The 16389-nt window shown below is 38.5% G+C and overlaps 1 pseudogene; it reads left to right on the top strand.

Annotated features, from left to right (window-relative positions):
- Nucleotides 1–15892, top strand: part of LOC103206476 — a 166367-nt pseudogene extending 150475 nt beyond the window's left edge.
- The last annotated feature ends 497 nt before the right edge of the window (nucleotides 15893–16389 follow it).

The following is a 16389-nucleotide window of genomic DNA, read 5'->3' as shown; positions in this document are numbered from 1 at the left end:
TTGTCTGCAAGGCATTGTGATGTTTTTGTGTTTATATTAAATTGGTGATAATATGTTGGAGTGACTTACCCATCATTTTTGTTTTCTTTGTTCTGTTTGTATGTTATCTATACAGACAGGGTACTGTGCTGTGCTCCTCTATTCACTAGTTGACAGCACTTATACACTCACCACCTGTCTCCTTTCCTGTTGTAAGCCTCTCATATGTCCTTGCCAACCCTGGTAAACAGAGCCTGTTCTTAGGTCCCTGGAATCCGAATGAGAATGCTATCATTTTAAAATCCAAAATGGTTGCCACTTGTAAACATTCAAAATGGCTGCACCCTCAGTCACTTTGAATATACAAAATGGCCACTGCTTGTAAACAATCAATATGGCTGCACCCTCTGAACAGCGGAAAGTCCACAGCTCAGGTTATCTCCCTCCTTGCTGTTTCGCTTCCTAGTCATAGGCCACCAGAGCAGTTGTACCTGCAGCCCTTGGTGATTGGGACTGATCTTTAGATCAATTCTCAGGTCCCAGCACCATTTGGAAATAATCAGGCTATTGGTCTCATCAGAGTAGCTGACAGTCCACAGCTCCAACTGTCTCTGTACTCACTGTTTTTGTTCAGGTTTTCTACTAGTTGGTGCCTAATCCACTTCTGTATAGTTTCTTTCAAAGCTCAGGGTTCCAGGATTATCTTCTGTATCTCTATCAATTGATTTTTCTTTTCTTTGTTGAAAAGGGTGTCGCTTGTCTGCCTATTCCTCTGTCTTTGACAATTTCAATCTTTTCTCCATTTATCATAATGCTGCTTTTAGGTCCAGTTGTGAGGATTTTTATTTTCTTTGTAGTGAAATGTAATCCATACTGCAGACTGTATTCTTCCATCTTCATTAGTAAGTACTTCAAGTCATCCTCACTTTCAGCAGCAAAGTTGTGTCATCAGCATATCACAGGTTGATAATGATTCTTCCTCCAATCCTGATGCCACATTCTTCTTCATATTGTCCAGCTTCTCGGATTATTTGCTCAGCATACAGACTGAATAAGTCTGGTGAAAGGTTATAACCCTGAACACTCCCTTCTTGATTTTAAACCACGTAGTGTCCCCTTGTTCCGTTCGAATGATAGCCTCCTGGTCACGGTACAGGTTCCTCATGAGTACAATCAAGTGTCATTCTTCTCAACGTTATCCTTGATTGTACTCATTCCACACAGTCAAATGCCTTTGCATAGTCAATAAAACACAAGTAAACATCTTTCTGGTATTCTTTGCCTTGAGCCAAGATCCATCTGACAGATGCTATGATATCCCTTGTTCCACATCCTCTTCTGAATCCAGCTTGCACCTCTGGAACTTCTGTCAGTATACTGCTGCAACCATTTTTGAATTATCTTCAGTAAGATCTTACTTGTGTTGATATTAATGATATTGTTCAATAATTTCCACATTCTGTGGGATCACCTTTCTTTGGAATGGATACAAATATGGATCTCTTCCTGTCAGTTGGCCAGGTAGCTGTCTTCCAAATCTCTTGACATAACCGAGTGAGTGCCTCCAGTGGGCCATCTGTATGTTGAAACATCTCAGTGGGTATTCTGTCAATTCCTGGAGCCTTCTTCTTCAGTGAAAACACTAAATTTGTTAAAAGTGAAGCATTTTCAAATATCTCTTCCTATCTATCTTAGTTATCTTGTACTGCTGTAACAGAAATACTGCAGGTAAGTAGCTTTGAAAAAATAAATTTACTCAGGCTAGAAGTCTGAATTCTAGGCACCAACTCCAGGGAAGGCTTTCTCTCTATATAAGCTCCCAGTTTAGGTGGAAGGAAAGTCTTTGTCTCTTTTCAGCACTTGTGGGCCCAGAATCCTTGGAGACCTACATGTATCTTGGCATCAGTCTTCCCCTGGGTCTGTGACAGTCTCAATGCAGGAATCCCAGGTGCAAAAGACACACTCTATTGTTGTTGCTGTTGTTGTTGTTAGGTGCCATTAAGTTGTTTCTGACTTGCAGCGACCCCTTGCACAGCAGAACAAAACACCACCTGATCCCGCGCTAGCTCCATGATCCTTGCTATATTTGAGCCCATTGTTGCAGCCACCATGTCAATCCATCTCATCAAAGGCCTTCCCCTCTTTTGTCGACCCTCCAACTTACCAAGCATGACATCCTTCTCCAGGGAATGGTCCCCTCTGACAACATGACCAAAGTAGTTGAGATGAAGTCTGGCCATCCTCGCTTCCAAGGAGCATCTCGGTCACACTTCCCAGGACAGATGTTAATTCTTTTGGCAGTCCATGTTACCTTCAGCATTCTTCACCAACAGCAGCACAACTCAAAAGCATCATCTCATCTTCGGTCTTCCTTATTCATCGTCCAGCTCTCACATACATATGAGGTGATTGGAAATATCAGTGTTTGTGTCAGGTGCAGCTTAGTCTTCAAGGAGACATCCTTGCTCCTCAGCCCTTGAAAGAGTTCCTTCACAGCCGACCTGCCCAGTGCTACACATCGTCTAATGTTCTTACTGCTGCTTCCATTGGCGTCAGTTGTAGAACCAAGCAATGTGAATTCTTTGACAACCTCAATCTTTTCTCCATTTATCGTGATACTGCTTATTGGTCCAGTTGTCAGGAATTTTGTCTTCTTTATATTGAGATGCAATCCATACTGCAGACTGTGTTCCTCAATCTTCTTCAGTAAGTATCTCAAGTTATCCTCACTTTCAGCAAGCAAAATTGTATCATCAGCGTATCTCAGGTTGTTGATGATTCTTCCTCCAATCCTGATGCCACATTTTTCTTCATATAGTCCATCTTCTCGGATTATTTGCTCAGCATATAGATTGAATAAGTATGGGGAAAGGATACAACCCTGACCACTACCTTCCTGATTTCAAACCATGCGTTGTCCCCTTGTTCCATTTGAACAACAGCCTCCTATTGAAGGTACAGGTTCTTCATGAGGACAATCAAGTGTTCGGGAATATTCATTCTTCTCAATGTTATCCATAATTTGTCATGATCCACACAATCAAATGTCTTTGCATAGTCAATAAGCACAAGTAAACATCTTCCTGGTAGTCTTTGCCTTGAGCCAAGATCCATCTGACAGCAGCTATGATATCTCCTGTTCCACATCCTCTTCTGAATCCAGTTTGCACCTCTATCAATATACTGCTGCAACTGTTTTTTAATTATTTTCAGTAAGATCTTGCTTGTGTGTGATATTAATGATATTGTTCTATAATTTCTACATTCTGTGGGATCACCTTTCTTTGGAATGAGTAAAAATATGGATCTCTTCCAGTCAGTTGGCCAGATAGCTGTGTTCCAAATATCTTGGCATAACCAAGTGACTGCCTCCAGTGCGGCATCCATTTGTTGAAATATCTCAGTGGGTATTCCATCAATTCCTGGAGCCTTGTTCTTTGCCAATTCCTTCATTTCAGCTTTGACTTCCTCCTTCAGTAATTGGTTCTAGAACACATGTCACCTCTTGAAATGGATGAAGATCAACCAGTTCTTTTTGGTACAGTGACTCAGTATTCTTTCCATCTTCTTTTGATGTTCCCTGCATCATTCAATATTTTGTCCTTAGAATCTTTCATTACTGCAACTTGAGACTTAATTTTTTTTCCTCCGTTCTTTCAGCTTGAGAAATACCAAGAATGTTCTTCCCTTTTGGTTTTCTAACTCTAGTTCTTTGTCTTCTCGAGGTGCTCTTTGAAATCTTCAGTTCAATTCTTTTATCTTATGATTTCTTGCATTTGCTTTATCTACTCTCCACTCAAGGGCAAATTCCAGAGCCTCTTCTGTCATCCATTTTGGTCTTCTCTTCTTTTGTTGTCTTTTTAGTGACCTCTTGTTTTCTTCATGGATGATGCTCCTGATGTCATTCCACAATTCTTCTGGTTTTCTGTCATTGGTGTTCAATGTATCAAATCTATTCTTTAGATGGTCTCTAAATTCAGAGGGGATATATTCTAGGTCATATTTTGGAACTCATGGACTTGTTTTAATTGTCTTTAACTTCAAGTTGAACTTGCATATGAGCAGTTGATGGTCTGTTCCACAATCAGCTCCTGGCCTGGTACTGGCTGAAGATATTGAGCTTTTCCACCACCTCTTGCCACAGATGTAGTCAATCTGATTCCTGTGTGTTCCATCTGGTGAAGTCCACATGTCAAGCTGCCATTTGTGTTGTTGAAAAAAGGTGTTTGCAATGAACAAGTCATTGGTCTTTCAAAATTCTACCATGCAAGTTCCAGCATTATTTCTGTCATCAAGGCCAAATTTTCAAACTACCGTTCATTCTTCTTTGTTTCCAAATTTTGCATTCCAGTCATCAGTGATAATTAACACATACTGATTGCATGTTTGGTCAATTTCAGACTGCAAGAGTTGATAAAAATCTTCAATTTCCTCATCTTTAGCTTTGGTAGATGGTGCATAAATTTGAATAATAGTCATATTAACAGGTCTTCCTTGTAGGCACATAGATATTATCCTATCACTGACAGCATTGTACTTCAGGACAGATCTTGAAACATCCTTTGTGATGATTAATGCCATGCCATTCCTCTTCAATTTGCCATTCCCAGCATAGTAGATCATATAGTTGTCTGATTCAAAATGGCCAAAACCAGTCCATTTCAGCTCACTAATGCCTAGGATATCAATCTTTATGTGTTCCATTTCATTTTTGACAACTTCCAATTTTCCTACATTCATACTTCATACATTCCATGTTCTGATGATTAATGGATGTCTGCAGCTGTTTCTCTTTAATTTGACTGGTGCCACATCAGCAAATTGAGGTCTCAAAAGCTTTACCTTATCCATATGAGTAAGGCTGGTTTTACTCAGATGATGCACCTCCTTCCCAGTTCTATTTTGAGAGCCTTCTACCTAAGTGACTCATCTGCTTCCTCTGTATTGAACATGTTTCCAGACTATTCATAAAGTTGTGCAGTAATGTATCAGACAGTGTTTCTCTGCTGTTCATAAAGATTTCCCTGGCCAATTCTTTGTGAAGTGGATGGCCTCCTCCTTCTTCCTAGTCTGCCTAAGTCTGCAAGCCAGGCTGATACCTGTGCACCATGTGCATCCCACTGGGTTTGAAACACCAGTGGCACAGCCTCAAGACTCACAACAACACATCACCACAGTGGGACAAACCGACAGACAAGTTTGTCTCCCTTAGCTGTCGAACGCCTACAACCACCCTTACCTGGATCCCTACAGCTACTCCTTGATCCATTCCAGTCACCTTTGCCTTTTCTGTCCTCTCCTGCCTTCCCGCCTCACTGCTTGTGGGGTATGGCCTGGGTTCCCACTCCTAACCTGGGTCCCTGTGGCTGACTTCTCTTTCTGTTCTGGTCCCCTTTGCCTTTTTCTGTCATTTTAAATATCCACAATGGCCACCACTTGTAAACATTCCAAATGGCTGCACCCTCAGTCACTTTAAATATAAATAATGGCCACCGCTTGTAAACATTCAAAATGGCTGTACCCTTGGTCACTTTAAATATCTAAAATGGCTGCTGCATGTAAACAATCAAAATGGATGCACCCTCCGGATAGCAGAAAGTCCACAGCTCATGTTGTCTCCCTCCTTGCTGTTTCCCTTCCTAGTCATAGGCCACCAGAGCAGTTGTACCTGCAGCCCTTGGTGACCAACTGATCTTTAGGTCAATTGCCAGGTCCCAACACCACTTGGAAATATTCAGGTTGTGGTCTCGTCAGAGTCGCTGACAGTCTGCAGCTCCAACCGTCTCTGTACTCACTGTTTCATTCAGGTTTTTCCACTAGTTGGTGCCTAATCCACTTCTGTATAGTTCCTTTCAAAGCTCAGGGTTCCAGGATTATCTTCTGTATCTCTGTCAATTGGTTTTTCTTTTCTTTGTTGGAGAGGGTCTGTGTCCCTTTTCTGTCTATTCCTCCATCTTACCTGAAGTAGACACACTCTCCTCCTGGCTTTTCTTTCTTGTTGGTACTGAGGTCCCTCTAATCTTTGTTTACTTTTCTCTCCTTTCATCTCTTGTAAGATAAAAGGTAGTACAGGCCACACCCCTGGGAAATGCCTTTAACATCAGATCTGGGCTGTGACCTGAGTAAAGGTTGCCTCCCAGTCTAAACCCCTCACAACTGATTGACTGATGTTATCAGATCACATCATGGGGGTGATTACCAATTACCTGACTACATAACTGCCAAACCACTGAGACTCATGGCCCACCCAAGGTGACATATTTTTGAGGGACATAGTTTAATTCATAACACTACCCAAGGTTTTCGTTTTTTTTAAATTAGTGTAAAACAACACAGGAAAACAATTTTCTTTGAAAATAGGGTTATTAAAAATGAAAACATGGCATTTTACAGGAGTCTGTGCAACTGCTAATGAGTATTTTATTAAAAAATGTGTTTCATATAAAAGTGACTTTTCTCAGTGGCCAAGGCTTAAAAGACAAAGAAGAAAAGTAAAAAGGAGAGAGCAATCAGAAATATGCAAGCCAATTTTGAAATCTGATAATTGAGGAAAAGTTCCAAGTGGAGACACCCCAACCCCTCCAGTTTTATGTGTTTAGGCAAGGTGCTCTTCAGTTTTGGAGATAATAACTCTGACTTCAGGAAAGAATGAGTGAGTGTAAATTTGACTACACTGAAAGACTAGAAACCTTAGGGGACAATGAATTTATGTTAATGGGGGAGGAACAACTCACAAAAGGAGGGTGAGAATGGTTCACAACTTGAAGAACATAATCATAGCCACTAGAGCTCCCAATGGTACCTGAAGAAATTGGTATTGGTGTATGTTTTGCTTTGTGTATCTCAGCAACACAAAAAAATTAATTATGTATTAAAAAAAAGTTTTATTTGGGTCCATTCTGACAAAGCTTGACCTGACGATATATATCTACATCTCTTCACAGTTTATAAGAAACTCACAGATTATATCTCTGCTGACTTCCTTTCTTCTAAAGCTCTGTTTCCTTTTCTCCTCAGTTTTCAAAGATTTTCCTTCCTTTTTCTCTTCTAATCTCAATAATCTCCTTGAGATTTTTTGCGTGTACTTCTTCCACTTCTTGTAGACTGTGTTTAATAGTTTAACTATTTTGTTATTTCCTTTCAAAACATCCAGATACAAGTGTGCTTTTCTTCTTAATGTTGGATACAGATCTATGTATAATAGTTACTATTTAACAATAGCTTAATGTTTTTATTAACATAGTAAAGTGAATATTAATTTATTTTATAAGAACTCTTTATATGAACCCTTTCCCTGCCATGTATGTCATAAGTTATCTTCATAGTTCTTTTTAACTAGCACTTTAATTACATGTGCTTTTAAACAATGTTACCTTGAAACATATGAAAGAGGACCATAATTTATAGATTATTTGCCTTATATGATAGAATAGAATACCTGTTTAAATAATTATTAAATATTTACTCTTAAAGAACTTGTCTTACTCATTATGTACATTCTCACAGATTTAAGAAGCTGTTTAAAATTATTTTAAAAAAATTTATAATGAATATGAAAATAGATACCACAGTGTCCATGGAAATTTAAAAACAAATCAAATATAGATGGATATTCAAATGGCTATGCTAAAACATAAGGTAATCTTTAATCAGTTTTTGACCAAAATCATTTAATTTGGGGAAATATAAACCACTCAATGCTTTCAGCAGTAAAATAAATTTGTTTTACTAATGTCATATACTTGATACCAATGAAAAAGAGAGCTTTTTGATATATAATTTCTCAATAAAATAAAATATGTATGAAATGTGAATGGAAACTCAATTTGCTCTGTAAAGTTCTCCCCAAATCACAATAAAAGGTTCAATAAAAGGGGAGGGGGGCAGTGGACCATATTGTTGATTCTTTTACATCTTGACCCTGGCTACTAATCCAAAGTCACACAGTACACCAGTACAAGACCCAAAATCATTAGTACAAAATCACAATTGGTGAGGAGGGTAATAGCTTTCTTGAGATAAAATTAGAATATCATATAATCCAACCATTTAAAGTACATAGTTAAACATGAGATTGGAGAATTAAGGGGCTCAGTACACTAGGTGTAAATGATCCTGTTGGGCACAGCATTGGGAATGGAAGCGCCCCAGGAAGAGAGAGACTTCAATTATTTGCATAAACATAATTTTCAACCTAGAATCCTCTACCCAGTCAAGCCATTAATCAAAAGCATGAATATAGAAAAAAGATACCTAAATCCAAAATTAAAAATTATGAAGTATACAATTCAATGGCTTTACTTTAATAAAGTTGTACTTCCATTGCCACAATCCACAATTTTAGAATATTTTCATCATCCCGAAATGAATCCCTAGACTCTTTAGCAATAATCCCCGATCTTCCCTCCCCTTGTCCCCAGCCTAGGCAACAACCTGTCTACTCTTTGTCTCTATGCTTACAGATTGGGCTCTTTTGGACATTTCATAGAAATGGAGTCACATTATGTGTGGTCCTTTGTGACTGGCTTATTTAACTGAGCATAATATTTTCAAGATTTGTCCATGTTACAGAATGTATCAGTATCTCATTTCTTTTTATTGTTCAATAATGTTTCCTTAGGAGCTCTGGTAGCATAGTGCCTAAGGCACTTGACTGCTAACCAGAAGGCTGGCGATTCAAACCCACCAGCCACTCCTCGGAAGGAAGGTTGGGCAATCTTACTTCCGTAGTGATAACTGCCTCGGAAACCCAAGGAGGGGTCGCTATGAGTCGGGGCCGACTCGACGGCAAATAACAACAACAACAACGTTTCCTTTGGGAGATCTGGTAGTATAGTTCCTAAAGTACTTTAGGTTCAAACCCACCAGCCACTCTTCGGAAGGAAGATGGGCAATCTACTTTCGTAGCGATACTGCCTCCGAAACCCAAGAAGGGGTTGCTATGAGTTAGATCCTACTCGACGGCACATAACAACAACAACAATAACAATGTTCCTTTCTAAGGATTTTATTTATGCATTCATCAGTTGGTTGAAATTTGGGTTATTTCCACCTTTTGGCTATTATGAAGAATTCTGCTACTGTGAACTTTCATGTCCAAGGTTTTCTGTGGACTTGTGCTATCATGTCTTTTGGGTATATAATTAGGATTGGAATTTCTGGATCATATTTAAAAAAAAAAAAAAAGAACCTCACTGCCATCGAGTCAGATCTGACTCATAGCGACCCCTCTTTTGGTTTCTGAGGTGGTATCTCTACAGAAGTAGATTGCCCAGTCTTCCTTCCCAGGAGTGCTTGTGGGTTTGAACCACCAGCCTTCTGGTTAACAATCAAATGCCTTAGGCACTACACCACCAGAGCTCCCCTGGATGATACAGTACCTCTGTTTAAAGTGGCTGCACCATTTTACATTTCCACTAGCAGTCTATGAGGTTTCTGATTTCTCCACATCCTTGCAAACACTTGTTTTTATGTCTTATTTTTTCCTCGGAAGGAAGGTTGGGCAATCCTACTTCCGTAGTGATACTGCCTCGGAAACCCAAGGAAGGGTCTCTATGAGTCGGGGCCGACTTGACGGCAAATAACAACAACAACCACAAAGTGGCATTTCACTGCTAACTAAAAGGCTGGTGGTTCAAACCCACCAGCCACTCCTCAGAAGGAAGGTTGGGCAGTCTACTTCCATAGAGATACGGCCTCAGAAATCCAAGGAGGGGTTGCTATAAGTCAGGTCTGATTCTACTGCAGTGAGTTTGTTTGTTTGTTTGTTTTCAGTGGGTGTGAAGAGGCATCTCATTGTAGTTTAGATTTGCATTTTTCTGATGACTGTAATGTTGAGCATCTTTTCATATACTTATTGTCCATTTGCATATCATCTTTGGTGAAAAGTCATATTCAAATCATTTGGCAATTTTGGCTATTTGTCTCTTCATTATTGTTTTGTAAAGTTCTTTATATATCTTAGTAGCAAACTCCTATACCCCAATATGATTTTCAAATATTTTCTCTGAGTCTGTGGCTTGACTTTTCACTTTCTTAATGGTATCATTTGAAGCACTAAACTTTTTCATTTTTATGACGTCCAGTGTATTTATTTTTCTTTGGTAACTTGCAAATGTGGTGTCATATCTAAAAAACCATTACCAAATCCAGTCATGAAGATTTATGCCTATGTTTTCTTCCAAGGTTTTATTGTCATAGCACTTATATTTTTAGTTAATTTTTATATATGGGATGAGGTAGGAATCCAAGTGAAGTCTTTTGTATGTGGGTTTCCACTTGTTCCAGCACTATTTACCGAAAAGACTAATTTTTTCACATTTAGTTTTTTTGGCACCCCTGTGGAAAATCAGTTGGCTATAAATGTGAGGATTTATTTCTGAATTCTCTATTCTTTTCCATAGACTTATATGCCTATCCTTATGGTAGTCCAAGTCAAATTTTATGAGAACTGTTTCCCAGTAGTCTTGCATATTATTAGTTTTCTTACATAATACAAAAAGTCAGTGTGGTAAAACATCTTTAACTTTACTCCTGTGGAAACTGTGGAAGGAGGGTATATCCAACTCATGCCCTGCTGACACCATGATAACAGGAAGTCAGACTTATATACAATACAAAGATAGAATCCATCCCTTTTCTTTTCTCTGTTCCTACCTTTAGTCTTTCCCTCTGGGCCACCCTCTTAATTCCACTTCCATCAAATCTTGGTCATAGGATCTTCTATATCAGTTTACTACTTACTTCATTAAGTTTATTATTAACCCACTGCCATCAAGTTGATTCTGACTCATAGCAACCCCCACTGGGTTTCCAAAGCTGTAAATCTTTACAGAAGCAGACTGCCTCATCTTTCTTCCACAGAGTAGCTGTTGGGTTCAAATTGCCAACCTTTTGGTTAGCTGCCAAATGCCTTAACTACTACACCACCAGAGCTCCTAATGCTTATTATTAAGTCATTATAATGCATATAATCCTCAGATTTCACCTTTGAAGAAGGAGAAGATGAAATCTATCAGCTTTCCCCCTTGGAAATATAGCTAATTCTTTCATCTTGCAGTTCACAATTACATGCTCTTTTGACCTGGTTCTTGGGTGTGACACTGGTGCTGATCCTCTTGTCACAGACACTACATTCTGGAAAATCACATTTTCCTGAATCTGTCTTTCTTTAAAAGGAGCTCTGGTGGCATGGTGCCTAAGGCATTTGACTGCTAACCAGAAGGTTAGTGGTTCAAACCCACCAGCCACTCCACAGAAGGAAGGCTGGGCAATATACTTCCATAAAGATTTACTGGCACGGAAACCCAAAGGGGGTCGTTTGAGTTGCAATTGACTCAATGGCATCAAGGTTTTTTTTTTTTTGTTTGTTTGTTTTTTTACTTTCTTTACTTCAACAAGTAGAAAGGAATATATAGCTATACTTTCTATCTTATTACATAATTCACAGAAGATACATTTCACTCCATTCAAAACAGTTTACAAGAGTGCAGCACTTCAAACTCAGGTAATATGTAAGCAATTTATTAGAAACAGGTAAGAGAAAATTAATAATTTGTATTTCAAAGCTAATCTGTATTATCATACATCTGGTAACGTAGTGCCTAAGGCACTTGACTGCCAACCAGCCACTCCTTGGAAGGAAGGTTGGGCAATCTACTTCCGTAGTGATACTGCCTCAGAAACCCCAGGAGGGGTTGCTATGAGTCAAGTCCAACTCGATGGCACATAACAACAACAACAGAACTTCTAAAGTCCAAAGCCCTCTCCATTTTGTACTGCCTTGACTCTTTTTTAGTCCAAAGTGGCAAGCAGTCGTTCTGTTACTACAGTTCCCTATAAAACTTTGTGAGTTTCCTATGAATTTTATTGGAGTTCATTGCGTTCAAAAAGCCACCCTTCACTTTCTTTTTAATGTAAATTCTTTTCTACCTTGGACTTCCTGTGAAGCTGTTGTAAAACAATGCCCTTAAGATTCTTAATCTTTAAGATTTTTAAGGATTTTAAGGTACAAATTTCAATCTTTCTGATGTCTTAACAATATTTTATAGACATGGTCTTGGCTTCATCTTTAGACCATGTTTTCCTGGATTTGATCTTATCAGATTGCATAATAGCATAAGAATCAGCTTTCTATAATTCAGATATAACACAGTTGACATGGATGAGAAATATTTTAAACTTCACCTTTTTTTACATATTTATAATTGCTCTCTGTATCACTAAGAACTAAAGAAAACTAATACATTATAATTGTGTAGTTATAATTATTTTAAAAATCTGTCCTTTCATTTTAGATTTACATAGCTTCTCAAGAAAACTTAGAGAAGTTAAGAAAAAAATAATGCTTCAATAAGAAATCATTTGGAACTAAGAATAAAATATCTAGAGTTTTAACTCTCTATAATTAAAACTTCTCAAGAAGAAAGTAAAACAGAATTGGAAAAATATAAGCAACTCTAGAAGAATTTGAAGAATAGAAAGCATTGACAAAGAAACTAAAGAAGTAAATTAAAACCAAAAATCATAGAAATAAAATTTAGCTCATTAAAATGTCTCTAACATTTAGTTTTTAGTAAGCCAGGGTCATGAGGTTAAGTGAGAAATGAAAACTAACCAGACAATACAATTTTGGAAAAGAGTGTTAGTAAGTGAACTGACCTTTAAAATGTTAGTCTAGGATGGTTTGTATCTCTCCACTTTATGATTATTGTTTCTTTAATACTCTCATACAGTAAACCTGGTCTACCAGGTAAAAGCTAATTATTTTTGAGGCTTTAAAACTTAGACAGCTTTTATATTATTATAAAATTGCTTGTCAGCATTCCTCTATGGGGAAATATTAACAAATTGAACTCCATTTTAGAAGACGATCCCTGGTGGTGCAGATGTTAAAGCACTCAGCTACTAATCGAAAGGTTGGCAGCTGGAACCCCCCAGTGGCTCCACAGAAGAAAGACCTGGCAATCTGCCTCAGGAAAGATGACAGCCAAGGTAAGTAACCCTGAGGGGCCGTGCTACTCTGTCACATGGGGTCGCTGTGAGTCAGAAGTGACTAGAAGGCCCTAACAACAACCAAACCGTAGACCAAACCCATTGCTGTCCAGGAAGCCTGCAGGACAGAGTAGAGTGGCCCCATAAGGTTTCCAAGGCTGTAATCTTTAAGGAAGATGATGGCCTCATCTTTCTCCTGTGCAGTGGCTGGTGGGTTCAAACTGCCAACACTTCAGTACACACTGAGCACTTAACTACCGTACTACCAGGGCTTCTTGAAAGCAACAACATAACTTGAATCCAGAGGTCAAGTGTTGCTACTCAGCACATTCTGGCACTTTATCAATGAACACTTTGGTCTTTGATATGATCTCTAGAGGGTGCTTTGAGACAAACCATCCTTTATTGTTTGTCTGCTCTGCAGTATATGAAGGCATACATATGAAAGATTAACAAAGCTATGAAGGGAAGTATAATTCACCAAGTGGGTAAAATAATACTTTGATCTGTCTGAGGTGTTGGGTGGAAGACAGGGAGGGCAGGTCCCACCTCTAGTGCTTTGGTAGCAATGTTTTGAGCTAATTGCCTTTGGAGCTCTTATTTCTTTTTGATTACCAGTTCTGCTATCTCATTCTCCCCTAGTGGTTGTTCCTCAGTGCCAAGTGTTTAATTTCTCTGAATTAATAGAGAAAGATAAAAAGACTATGCAAGCAAATGTTTGAAAATATGTATCTGAGGGGTGATTTTCATGATCTTTAAGCTGGCTTACTAAGTGCAAGTATTTCTAATGGCATCTTAACATGTAATGGCATTTTTCCTCCCACAGCCCCCATTACCATCCCCAACCATATAAAACTCTCTTCCCTTCCCCTCCCTGTGATTATGTGTTCCCTGTGCCCTTCTTAACTATGCATCCCTGTCTCTTCAGCTTTCCCTCTATGTGAATGCTGCCCCTCTGGTGTCTCATGGCTGATTGATCTAAGGGGTGCATTGCTTTGCAGTAGGTGTTCTGCATGCAGGTTTTTCTACTGTTGGGCTGAGAGCAAATCTATGGAAGTAAGTCTATTTCCAGGCATGAAGAGTAACCCAGGGCTATAGTCTCAGGGGTTCTACCAGTCTCTATCTGACCAGTAATTCTGGTCATGTTTGTGTTTTTGAATTTTGTTCCACATTTTTCCTCCCACTCTATTCAGGGTCTCTAATTTTGATCCCTTTCTGAGTGGTTGACATTGGTAGCTGGGCACCATCTAAATTTTCTAGTCTTGAGATCATGAAGGCTGAGGTCCTCAGGGTCCATCTTACCCTTGGACTAATTGTTTCCAAAAACTCAAAAAACTCACTGCCATTGAGTTGATTCCAACTCATAGTGACCACTCCTTGGGTTTCTGAAGTGCTATCTCACTTTGATTTTCTTTACCCTTCTTTGCTCCAGACAAGAGGAGACCAATAGTTGCATCTTAGATGGCCACTGGAAAGCTTTTGAAACCCTGGTCACTACTTGCCTAAGTAGGTTGTAGAACAAGATTTTTATATACCATGTTATGCCAATTGAACATGACATCCCCTGAGGGAGGCCACAGGCCTGGTGATGCTCTCTCTCAAGGTGTTTGGCTGTCTCTGAGAAGTTACTCCAACTCTATCTTCTGTTGCTTCTGAATGTATGTGGCTAATTTTGTAACACAAGTGCATATGTAAGAGTATCTTCAGCCAAAATCTATCCTTGGTCTAGGGTATATTCCTGTTCACCTACCCCCACCTGATCTCACCCTTCTATGCATTTATCCATAGCCTGGTGTTTGGTGCTAGAGGTAATGAGGTATTGAGCATATTTGCCTCTGTCTTCTATATCTTATGTGCATGTTTCAGTGTCCTTCCTTTCCCCAAGGTCATCATGCTAGTCACAAACTCTTTCCATACATCCCTTCCCTCACCCACATCAACATGTGATCCCCAACTAGTCTGAAATTTTCTCTCCCCTTCCCTCCTGTCCCTGGTAACCAACAAAGTGAATTTCCTTCCCTGAGTAAAACTTTCCTTGAGTTTACAATAATGGGCTCATACAATATTTGTCCTGTGATTGACTTATTTCACTCAGCATAATGTCCTCCAGATTCATCCATGTTGTGAGATGATTTGCTTATTCATCATTATTCTTTAATGTAGCATAGTATTCCATTGTGTGAATGTACCATAGTTTGGTTATCCATTCATCTGTTGATGGGAGTTTAAGTTGTTTCCCTCTCTTTGTTATAGTGAATTGTGCTGCGATGAACATGAGTGTGTCTAATGGCATCTTAACTTGCCATTCAAGATGGTGGCAACTGTTACCTTTTAAACCATCTACCACATTACTATCTATCTCTCCTCTTCCTACTTTGTTTGAAGTACTTGTTAGTTAGGAATCTCTGGGAAATGAAGGTACTTTTTTAAAACAATTTTGAACCTATAATTGAAAGCAGAAGATAGGCTCTGACACATTTGCAGGGTTAAAACACTGTTTAATGGGATATTGCATTTACCGTTATGGCAAAATTTAAAAACAAAACTGTGTGTCATTTAGGAATCTTAGAGAACAATAACATACTATTTGTCTTTTGTAATCTTTACAGGACTAAAGAGAGGCTAGCAGAGATGAGTATCAAACTTACCATGGAGAAACAACAGAACAGATCTTCATTCAGTACTCTCACAATGACACCAGTCCATGAACTACCTTGTGGTGGAAATGTTAGTAGTAGTTTACCACACAATGGAAATCATACTCTCAGAGGAAATTTACCACTTCCTACCTCAAGCCTATGGACTTCAAATAACAGTATAGAGACCAGCTTGCTAAGGTTTATTACATTATATATTTTTTCTCTTAGGTTTCATGTTTCTGATATTTTTTCATTTTGTTTTTAATTCAGTGAATGGATGAGTTATTTAATTGACTTATACATGTTAAGGAAAGGTCATAATTGTCTGTGCAAGAAAAAGAGGAAAATTTCAGTTTTTCCCCAATTCCTAAATTTCTCTTACTTTATGGAAAACAAGTATAATAAGTTATTTCTCTGTCTCTGATTCACTTGTACTGTCTGTCGAAGCAAGTTTTCTCCACGTGTATAATATTTACCATTTATTACATCTCTCACCTTTGCATGAACCTCACTTGACATCATTATAGTGCTAATAGACTACAGCATATGTATTTTGCTAATTTTTAGTTTCAGATTTCATATTCTAGTTTGTAGCATGTTATGTCTTATATATCAAAAGTAATTTTACAATATTATTAGTTCCTACTTCAATGATAATTTATTATAAAATAGCAAAGTTACAATTGACCTGAACATATAAAACACCAGTAGATTTTATAGCACCAATAATTCTTTTTGAATAATTCAAATTTAAAAATGTATTCCAGACAATTTTATA

Source organism: Orycteropus afer, unplaced genomic scaffold (assembly GCF_000298275.1).
Source record: "Orycteropus afer afer isolate SDZICR_OR568_19922 unplaced genomic scaffold, OryAfe1.0 scaffold00319, whole genome shotgun sequence".
Lineage (NCBI taxonomy): Eukaryota > Metazoa > Chordata > Mammalia > Tubulidentata > Orycteropodidae > Orycteropus > Orycteropus afer.
The sequence above is the reverse complement of the archived record's forward strand: the minus strand, read 5'-3'. Positions and strand labels throughout refer to the sequence as shown.